Genomic DNA, 11,962 nt, shown 5'->3' with positions numbered 1-11,962 from the left:
TCACAAAATGAATGCACCAACATCACACTATGATGTACATGTGAGACCTGTGCTGTATTTTGTGGCGTGTACCTCTCGAGCATGGGAGGGTGATAGAGATTCTACCATCAAGGGACTGGCCATAAATGACTGGATGGGAAGTGTATAAGTAATAGCAGCATGGTGGCATAGTGGTTACAGCTCTCGCCTTGCAGTGATCGTTTCCCGGGTCGGATACCAGTCAGGGCACTATCTGTATGTTCTCCTTGTGTCTGCGTAGGTTTCCTCTGGGCACTCCAGTTTCCTCCCTCATTCCAAAAACATACACATAAGTTAATTGGTTTCCCCCTAAATTGGCCCTAGACTACAATACATACACTACACAATATAGACATATGACTATGGTAGTGATTAGATTGTGAGCCCCTCTGAGAGACAGTTAAGTCACAAGACAATATACTCTGTATAGTGCTGAGGAAGGTGCCACGTTATATTAATAATAATAGCAGTGCTGAAGTGAAATGGTACATATTTACAAGCGTACAAGAGGTAATAAGTGGGATCAACACTGAATTGGCATAATCTGGATCTAATCCTTATTTCAATTTTTCTCTTTCCATAACATGTGTAAGAGAGCACTAAAAATTATGCCTTTAAGATCTTTAATACATTTCTGCCTTGGTTTCTTCATTCCTGGACTGTCATCAAATTACAGTTAGCTTACAGATATCGTTGTATTCATAGCAGAGTTCCAAGCATTTGGCTGGAAATCGAGACAGATACTGGATGATGTGCTGTACAGCACTAGATAAGATGACCAGTTTGAGAAGTAAGTTGCAATATTAAATATACTGATGTGAAAAAAGGATTTTTGGTATTATAAGTACTAATTTTCTTTTATACAGCCATTTGACACATTTACAGATCTTTCCTTTTTTATATGTCAGTGAAAAGTATGCTCCACTGCCACTGTTAACACAAGCATGTTATATTTAATATGTAAGGCATGTGCATAGTATACCAGAGTCCTTTGGATAGCATTGCATCGGATGCACTCTACATGTCGCATAGACTTACAATTGCAGCGCAATTCTGTGCAATTCTGTGCTGCACTAGCATAGTAGAGTCATGTATTTTAACTCCCTTTAATATAAATACCAGAACAGTACTTGCTTTAGTTGCTGCCACTTGAGATTGAATATCATTGCATAAAACATTGACAAAAAGCAGGGATGTTTATAGGGTCCTAAGAGATCCAGAGCACTTTTGGGCAGCTCTGCTGCCACAAAAATGGGTGTGGTCATGAACCAGAATGTGGGTGTGATCATGGATGGAGCCAATTAGGCATGCATGTACCTCAGACACACGCACACACCTCTGTCACACACATGTACCTCTGTCACACACATGCACCTCTGACACAACCACATGTATATCCAGTTGTGGGTGCTTTTAGGATTTAGTCAGGAAAATAATGGACTTGGGACCCTGGAGCAATGTTGACCGGTTCAAAATTGTTTGAATTTGGAATGGTGTTCTGAATGATTTAGATCAGAACTTGAATGGTACACATGCGGACCACAGCAGGCTGTTTAACTCAACTTACTCTGGCTGCATTGCCCGCTCTACAATAGCTGAAATGCAACATGGAGTGCAGCATCAGAGTCAGCAACAATGTTGAGTTAACACCCACTGCTGTGGTCCGCATGTGTATGATTCAAGTTCTGATCCAAATCATTCTGAACCCCATTCAGAATTTGAAAATGTCAACACTACCCTGGAGACTGGACACTATGGCCTCAATTCACTAAACTTAACTCCTGTCTTTAATAACTCTTCTGAGCTGTATTACAGTTATCACCATGGTAATGTAATTGTAATAACTGTAAAACAGCTCAGAAGAGTTATTAAAGACAGGAGTTAAGTTTAGTGAATTGAGGCCTATGTAGATATTCTGCATATTACAGCACAAAGGCAGGGCATTCTTTTTCCACTTCCCCTTCACTAAGTATACTGAAACACTCCTTAGCCTTCTCAATTACCTCTTTTTACCAGATGACCTCAAGGGCAAGGAAAAATATGAGGGCGGCAGCTGGCTGGGCAGCACGGTACCCCTGCTACTATGAACAGTACACACTGAAACAATGACTATGGCATGATGACAATGTGAAGGCTGGAGAGAGATCAAGTAGCTATAGCACCCTGTCTGCGGCAGCTGAATACCTGGGAAGCAGAACCTCCAAGTGAACACTTATCATGGGAGGATGTTGGCTAAGGGGCGGGGCAAACTGCGTGCACACTAGGGGTCGGGATTCAGCTAAGGAAGTCAGGTACTGCACTGGTCCTAAATCATTTAGCACCTGCTATCTGCTGCTTAACTCTGCCCGCAGACATCCAGGACACCCCAAAATAGATAATAATAATCATTATCCTAACATGTGTATAGCGCTTTTACCCTGTTGGGCTCAAAGCACTGTAGAGCTGTAGCCACTGGGACGCACTCAAGAGGTCACCCTGCAGTGTTAGGAAGTCTTGCCTTGAAGTTCTTACTGAATAGGTACTGACCCTAGCAAGGATTCAACCCCTGGTCTCCTATGTCAAAGGCAGTGCCCTTAACCAGTACACTATCCAGCCACACTGTGTGACATGCAACAGATCTATGCGGCTAGCGACACACCTGTCAAAAAGTGCTCTCAAGTCCTTCTCCAAGTTTAATGTCCTAACTGTATGCAATTTATTTTATATGGTGCTATGCCACTGGCATGGCCAAGGCATGATCATTCATTAAATTGAATCTGCCATTTATCTTCTCATATATCCAACCTGTGAAAATACTTCTGTAGTATTTAATTTGCCTGCTGTGTGTTGACAATTTCATATTTAATTATAAAGGTTTTAGAAAAGTAATTTTAATAGACTTTCCCATACCTATTTTAATTCTTGCATACAGGATTTTTCTTGTGTTATTCCCTTCCTCTGAAACTCTCTTCCACTATCTGTATGGCACTCACTTACCCATGAACCCGAAAGCCTACCCACCAACTGCAACATCACCTCTATTTAGGCCTTGTTCACATCATAAATCGCAATCGATGACACCAGCATTTTGCAATTTTGTGCAGAATTTTTTTTAGAGCCTCCCGGCGCTTACCTGCACATTAGGGATTTTTTGTAAAGCACTTTTCTAAGCGCTTTTGCAGAGTGATTCAATTTTTCACTTCCTGGCGTCAGTCAGGAAGTGAACTCTTTCACACGGAAATGAATAAATACAATGGGCTTGATTCACGAAAGTGTGCTAAGTGTTAGCACGCCAGTGAAAAGCCACTTAGCACGTGCTAACTGGCTCTTCATGTGCTAATATGCGCGTAAGAGTTTGTGCGCGTAAAGTCAGTTTTGCAAGCAGTGCTTTGCGTGCAAAATCAGCCACTTCGCGTACTAAGTAGCGTGATAAGCATACTTTGCATGCGAAGCGGCTGATTTTGCACATGAACGGAACGTATAGCGTTACGCCGTACGCGCGCTAAAATAGCACGCGAACAGCATCAGCTTTGCAGTGCAAACTACGTTAGCACCCTAGTTTGCACGTACAAAGCTTTTTAACTCAGTTATCATGCCTAAAAACTCAGTTATCACGCCTAAAAACTTTGCACGTGCAAACTAGGGTGCTAAGTAGTTTGCACCCTAGTTTGCACCCTAGTTTGCACGTGCAAACTAGAGTGCAAACTACTTAGCACCCTAGTTGCACATGCAAAGCTTTTAGGCGTGAAAACTCAGTTATCACAGTTATCACCCTTTTGTGAATCGAGCTCCATGTATCTATTCATGAAAGCGCTGGGGAAATCGATATACAAAGCACTTTTTGAAGCACTTTGCGATTTCCCTATACCTTCCATTTAAACGAATCTTCCTGATAATGGTTCAGGTAGCGCTTTGGTGGGCGGATCGGAATCAAATTGCTCCTATGTGAACACTCTCATAGGGAATCATTGCACAAGTGCTTTTAGAGCGATTTTAAAAATCGCCGGCACTTAAAAAAAAACTAAAAGCACCTTTAGTGTGAACAAGCCCTTTATCTTATTCCTTCACCTATTGTTTCTGTTGCTTAACCCTTTACATGGTAAGCTTGACAGGGCAGGGCTCTCTCTTCTAGTGTTTCTTGTACTGCAGTTTAAAGAGACTCTGTAACATTAAAAAACGCCCCTGGGGGGTACTCACGTCGGGTGGGGGAAGCCTCGGGATCCTAATGAGGCTTCCCACGCCGTCCTCTGTCCCACGGGGGTCTCGCTGCAGCCCTCCGAACAGCCGGTGACAGACCCGACTGTGACTTCAATATTTACCTTTGCTGGCTCCAGCGGGAGCGCTGTGGCTGCTGTCGGCTCCGAACTACACGGAAATACCCGATCTCAGTCGGGTCCACTCTACTGAGCAGGCGCCGGAGACTTGCGCCTGCGCAGTAGAGCGGACCCGACAGTGATCGGGTATTTCCGCCTACTTCGGAGCCGACAGCCGTCAGAGCGCCTGCGCTGGAGCCGGGAAGGTAAATAATGACGTCACCGCTGTACGGAGGGCTGCAGCGAGACCCCTGAGGGACGGAGGATGGCGTGGGAAGCCTCATTAGGATCCTGAGGCTTCCCCCACCTGAGGTGGGTACCCCCCAGGGGACGTTTTCACGTTACAGTTCCTCTTTAAGGAGTGTACACATCTTCTACTTCTATGTATATTTTACAGCTGATAGCATGATATGTTTTTGCATTTGATTCAGGGGCGTAACTAGAAATCACTAGGCCCCCCTGCGAAACTTCAGATGGGCCCCTTTCCTCCCCTCGCTTTCTGCACAGGTAAACTGAAAATCAATGTTATTTAATTGGCTGTTTTCCCCATGCAGACACAAACAGACAACAGTGAAGCACTGGGAGCATTTTCTCTATCAATTACATTTGCTTGTGTGATAAAAGGTTTTCACACAAACAGACACAAATGGTGTGCAGACAAGCATACAGAAAACTGACAGACAAGTGTGCTCCCAGCCTCACTCTGTCTATCTTTAATAAAGTACAAATGGTTCTGCAATTTTCTCCAGCAAATTTCCCCAGCATCACTACAGTACACCGCACTTAGGGAGGGGGTGGAGAAGCTGCAGGCAGGGCGTTGTACACAAGAACCTGCTGCATACTGAATAGGGACTGTCTACAAATCTTTGTATACAAAACTGTTTATGATTCCTTATCAGTGGCTGAGCAGATGCATTCATTACAATAATTGTGCAGAGAGCAGAAAGCTTTTTCTCTCCGTGCCCAGACTCCTCAAGCATCACTACAGTAAACAGTACTTGGAGAGGGGTAGAGAGGCTGGGGTAGAGCAGCACTGTACACAAGACCCCTGTTAAGCACTTAAAAGGTCTACAAATCTTTGGCTGAGCAGATGCAGTCATTAGAAAAGTGTCAGTGGCTGAGCAGATGCAGTCATTAGAACAATTGTGCAAAGAGCAAAACGTTTTTTTTCTCTGTGCCCTTAGTTGTCAGTCTCTCAGGACAGGGAAAAGAAACTTTTCCCCACACGGGACCTCCTGGACCCCCTTGCGGCTGCATCCCTTGCAGGGTCTATTGTTATGCCCCTGATTTGATTGTGTGTTCTCTGTGTCCCACCACTGTTAATGCAACTTTATTTACTATTATGATCTATAGTACAGTGCTATAGGGGGTGTCAGCACTACTTAAATCAATAATAATCCTTTATTCTCTGAAATTCCTGGGCCAAAGATGAGGGTGGGATTAGTCTTGACAATTCACTAACCAGCACTACTGACAGCTGCCTGAGTTCCATCTGCTTGCTGTGATGTAAAAGGAAAAAAAAGCTATTTTTTCTACAAGTTGGGAATGATAAATTCAGTCTGCTTTTTCCATTTTACAGATTAAGTCATGCATATGGGAAATAAAAAGAACAAGTTACAATTTCATCATCCTCCTGCTTAGCACAGTGTTATTTAATTGTAGCTGTTTCTCGTCTAATCACTGCCAGTGAGAGAAAAAACTATGGGTTGAGTAGAAAAGTAAATTTGATTTAGTGAACTGTGAATGCTGCAAGTACAATCCACTAACTACAGAAGAATAGATCAGAATAACCTGTACATGTGCGTTTTCAGGTACAGAACAAAGTGGTTCCGTTAACCAAGAAGAGATGAGTACACGCTGGTACACCTTGGATCATTTTGTTGCAGTGTACATAGAAGCACAGGTAGATTCATTTGTTTCATGATGATGTTTATTTGCTGACACTGCAAATAGCCATATTAACAATAAGCAAGGAGGCCTTGGCTACCAATGTGCTGAATCTGCATTTGTGCTGCCTTCCTGCACAGAGGAAGACGTGAGACTTTGATGAGAAATTCTCCACCTCTATGTACAGTAAATATATACTGTATGCATACATAGATCAAAGCCATGCTCTATTGTTCGTATATTATTAGTAACAGGAGCATAACAATATCCCCTGTGCCTAATAATAGGCACACCGGCAGTGTAAAATTTGCACTGGGGCTCATGGCTCTGTAGCTATACAACTGGTGCTGCCCAATCAGGGGTGTAATATTAACCTAGGGGACCCCCCTTCCCTTAGAAATTCTTGTGTGGTGGGCTGGGATCCAAATTCCTCCACCAATGCACACACATTTTTTCCCCAAACCATTGCAGAGTAGCGCAGGGAGCAAATACATATTTACTTGCTTCCAGTGCTGCAGATCAATAGCCCGTACAACCCCCATGATCACAGCAGGGCCCTGGGGCTGTGGGGACCAGCTATTTCTCCCCACCAGTGGGCAGAGTAGTGCAAGGAGCAGAGTAAAATGTACCCGCAAGTAAAAAAAAAAAAAAAAAAAAAAAAAAAAAATGTACCCGCTCCAGCTCTCCGGGTTTCTTCCATGCATCACAGCTGCATATGAGCGGGAGCCGGTGAATGGCAGCAGAGAGTGAGTGGCTGTAAAGCATGGAGGAGACCTGCAGCGCTGGAAGCAAGTAAATATTACTCATCTGCCTGTGTTACTCTGCGATGATGATGGGGAAAAATGTGTGTGCATGGGAGGGATCGGGTATGATGAGGAGTTTGGTTTCCAGGGGGCCATGGCAATTTCCCCTGTTGTTATTTATTTATTTATTGTATTTATAAAGCGCCAACATATTACGCAGCGCTGGACATTAGTTTAGGTTACAGACAATATTTAGGGGTGACATACAGCAATAAGACAATACAGGAATACAAGAAAGACCAGATCACACAGCACAGTATGAGTACAAGGTAATGCTTAGTCAGTCACTGGATGGAGCATGGGGATTAGGCAAGTTAGGTTCACTCAAATGCATAGCATGGGTTCACAGTAATGGAGGTGAATGATCAGGTAGGACACAAAAGGAGGAGGACCCTACCCAAAGGCTTACAATCTAGAGGGAGAGGTAAGGACACGAAAGGTAGGGGACTAGAGTTCAGCTGTGGCTTTAGAGCACTTGTGAGGGGTAGTAGGCCAGAGTGAAAAGGTGAGTTTTGAGGGGCCCTGAGTTATGCCCCTGATTAGGAAGCATCGGTTATATGGCTAGAGAACCTTGGACCCCAGTGCAAATTTTAAACTGCCCCCTTCTCCCTAGCACTGTATGAATAATGATTGCATGATGCAGATGATCTTTCCAAGAATAGCCATTGTATTTGAGAAGTGTACAGGGAGGAATAGGACTGCTTTTTTTTCTTGGTATTGTTAGATTGCTGTTCCATGCCCATGTGTCCAGTGCACTTTAGCTGTTGGAGAGGTGTTCTGCTCCTGTTACTGAGGATGGATAGTGTAATCTGACACAGGAGACCTGGGTTCAAATCTCAGCTCTGCCTGTTTAGTAAGCCAGCACCTATTCAGTAGGAGACCTTGGGCAAGTCTTCCTAACACTTCTACTGCCCGTAGAGCATGTCCTAGTGGCTGCAGCTCTGGCGCTTTGAGTCTGCCAGGAGAAAAGCACGATATAGATGTTATTTGTCTTGTCTATTAGAGAACCCCATAGTCCTTTTCAGGACTTTTTTTTGTGTTTTTGTGCTGTGCACTGTTGTCAACCTTGGTGCTCTGCGAGACTGCTACGTGTAGTCCACCAGCACAGTGTAGCACAGCAACTATATATTTTGTGGTCTTTTCATAAAGCTAACTGTCACCTGAGTTGAGTGACATTCAGTTTAAAAAAAGCACATGACTGTCCACCAGTCATTTAAAAAGGGTGTCTGGGAAAAAGGGCACCTGATATAGCCGAGATTTCGGGCTATAAAAGGGTGCTGGAGATGCGGATGAGAGCGGAAGTGATGTGTACCCGCATCGGCTCCTATCCGCAAATGGAAAAGGGCCCGTAGTCACCTGCTGATATAACTGACCTTATAGCTGCATTTACATAGCCCGCCCAAAAATGGCGGCTATAAAAGGGCGCCCTTTTATAGCCCCCCCACCCCCACACCAAAAAAAAAACACTCACCTCCAGTGCCCTTTTATAGCTGAAAAAAATCTCAGCTATATCCAGTGACCTTTTAGCTATAAAAACAGATGGCTCAGGCGCCCTTTTCATCTAATGCCATCCACCACTACTGTTACCTTTCCAGTACTGTGTCCTGTATAAAACTTCACTGGAGCTGCAGTTCACTGGCAGGAGCTTTATTTTGGTGATTTTTGCACACTGCATAAATCTAACTGTCACCGGAGTGCTAGTCAGTTCACCGAAGCACCTGTGTGTTCACTCACTTGACATTATTCTCTCACCTGACTTTATTAATAAAGCTCTTTACAGTACCCAATGACCTTAGTATCCCCTGAAGAACATCTAATACAGTATCCAGACCAGCAAACTCAAACTCCATCACACTGCCATACACGAGACTACCTGTTATAACAACAACCAGGCCAGTGTCCTGAAATGAACCTTCAACTATTCCCAAACTGGTAAGCACCCAGGAATGTGACCAAAATTTTGAGTTAACACTCCTATTCATGTTTGTGCTATGTGATTGTTTTTAAATGTGTCTTTGTGCACTGTAGGTAATGTGTTGTTAACATTTTAATTTTATGCTGACTGTTTGTAGCCTTTTTGTCAAAAAGGCAAAGGATACCATAAAAAAAAAATATACTTTTTACACTTCAATTACATTTCATTTTATAGTAGAAAGACAGTATTTCTCTAAGTTCTGAAAACTGTTTACGATATTGGGTAAGGTAATATCAAGGTGTTAAAGAGGAACTCCAGTGAAAATAATGTAATGAAAAAGTGCTTAATTTTTCCAATAATTATGTATAACTGATTTAGTCAGTGTTTGCTCATTGTAAAATCTTTCCTCTCCCTGATTTACATTCTCACATTTATCACATGGTGCCATTTTTACTGCTGGCAGGTGATGTCAATGGAAGGATATGCTGCTTACTTTTTTGGCAGTTGGGAACAGCTGTTATTTCCTTGAATGCAACAAGGCTCCTACAGTGTGATGTCAGAACCATGGTCCTGACATCACACTGTGGGAGGAGTTTCAACACAATATCAGTCATGCAGAGCCCCCTGATGATCCATTTGAGAAAAGGAATAGATTTCTCATGGGAAAGGGGGTATCAGCTACTGATTTGCATGAAGTTCAATTCTTGGTTACGGTTTCTCTTTAAAGCCAACAATAACACATTTATTAAGAAAACAATGATTAGTGGCAATTATATAATCCTCCTTATATTTGTGTACATGATATGTAGCAATGATATATACGTAATATGTGATGATAATATACAAGATTACAAGATGGATTTATTTGCCAAGTACGGTGGTGCCGTACTCAGAATTGCTTGTGGTACACATGGCTTGGCAAGTACACGACAACAGTTGTACATAAACACATTACATATACAGCAAAATTACACATATTGACAACATTAACAATGCATTTACATCTGCAGTTACACTTACACAGTATTAACGTTACGATAACATCTATGTAATAGTGTGTGCTAGAGGTCTAGAAGAGAGGGCGGAAGGGCAGCACCTATGGCACGCATGTTGATTACAGACTAGGAGAGAGGAGTCAGGGGTCGGTGTTGTTGAGTAGTAGAACTGCCTGGGGGAAGAAAGAGTTCCTGCGCCTGGTGGTCTTGGAACGGATAGTTCGGAAGCGCAGTCCAGATGGGAGGAGCTCAAAGAAGAGGCTGCCAGGGTGGGAGGGGTCGCAGATGATCTTCGTTGCCCTCTTCCTCATCCTAGCCAAGTGGAGGAGATCAAGAGGTGGCAGGGGTGATCCAATGATCTTTTCTGCCTCACTGATGATTCTTTGCAGTTTGTGTCTGTCGCTAGCCGTCGCGCCAGCATACCAGACGATGACTGAGGAGCAAAGTATGGACTCCGTGGTGGCGGTGTAGAAGCTGGTCAGCAGCTCCCGGGGCATGCCGAATTTTTTAAGTTGCCACAGGAAAAATAGCCTCTGCTGTGCCTTCTTTTGAATTTTGATGGTGTTTTGCCCCCATCTTAGGTCAGTGGATAGGGTTGTGCCAAGGAACCTGGCTGATGGTACTCTGGAGACCTCGGTCTCACCTATGTGGACTGGTGGGGGAGTGGGAGGGTTTTTCCTGAAGTCAACAATCAGCTCTACAGTCTTTGTTGCGTTAAGGACAAGGTTGTTGTTCTTGCACCAGTTGCAAATTCTCTCTATCTCACTGCGGTAGTCTTGCTCTCCGTTGCTGCCGATGAGGCCGATGATAGTTGTGTCGTCGGCAAACTTGATGATCTTGACGGACTCCGAAGAGGAGATGCAGTTATTGGTGTACATGGAAAACAGAAGCGGGGACAGTACACATCCTTGAGGTGCCCCTGTATTGGTAGTTCTCTCGCTGGAGGAGCAGATACCTAGCTTGACCCGTTGTGTCCTGTCTGAGAGGAAGCTCTTGACCCATGCACAGAGTATGGGGTCAATACCAAGCTGCGTCAGGTTATCGACCAGGGTGTCTGGGCAGATCGTGTTGAAGGCCGAGCTGAAGTCCAGGAACAGGATTCTGACGTAGGAGTCAGGCTTGTCAAGGTGCTCCATGATGTAAGCCAGGCTGACGTTTAAGGCATCCTCTATGGACCTGTTGGCCCTGTATGCAAATTGGAGTGGATCTAACAGTGCATCGGTCGTGCGTTTGAGGTGAGTGAGGACTAGCCGTTCTAGAACCTTCATTATGGTAGGTGTTAAAGCCACAAGTCTGAAGTTGTTGAGGTCTGTTGTGCCTGGCTTTTTGGGGACAGGTGCGATTGTGGACCTCTTGAGACAGGAGGGGACCGTGCCTTCCGCTAGTGACTTACTGAACAAAGTGGTGAGCACCGGAGCCAGCTGATCCGCACAGGTCCTAAGGCAGTTCGATGAGACACCATCCGGGCCTGTGGCCTTCCTGGGGTTGAGCATGCGTAGCAGCCTGAGAACTTCCGCTTCCTGTACTGCGACTGGTGCAGCAATGTCACGGTCTTTCAGTGTGGAGGGTGTCGCTGTCATTGTTGACCTCGGGGCCCCTAGCTGCTGTGGCTGTTTCTCAAACCTGCAGTAGAACTCATTGAGTTCCTCGGCCAGTTGCGTGCTCGGGATCACCTGCTGAGGGGGAGGTTTGAAGTTCGTGACTGCCCTGAGGCCTTGCCATACCTCCCTCGGGTTGTTGGACTGGAGGCGGAGTCCCAGCTTGTCGGAGTAGGCTCTCTTTGCAACTCGCAGTTCCCGTTTCAGAGCGTATCGGGCCTCCTTGAACTCTTCTGGGGAGCCGGACTTGTGCGCCTGCTCCTTGCGTTTACGAAGCTGGCGCAGCTTATTGTTGAACCAAGGCTTGTTATTGGGGAAGACCTTGAAGGTCTTGGAAGGAATGCACATTTCTTCGCAAAAGCTAATGTAAGAGGTGACATTCTCTGACCATTCGTCAAGGGTGGGTGCCATACATATATATATATATATACATGATATGTGGCGATGAGACATG

Source organism: Hyperolius riggenbachi, chromosome 1 (genome assembly GCF_040937935.1).
Source record: "Hyperolius riggenbachi isolate aHypRig1 chromosome 1, aHypRig1.pri, whole genome shotgun sequence".
Lineage (NCBI taxonomy): Eukaryota > Metazoa > Chordata > Amphibia > Anura > Hyperoliidae > Hyperolius > Hyperolius riggenbachi.
This window is presented reverse-complemented; position numbering follows the sequence as displayed.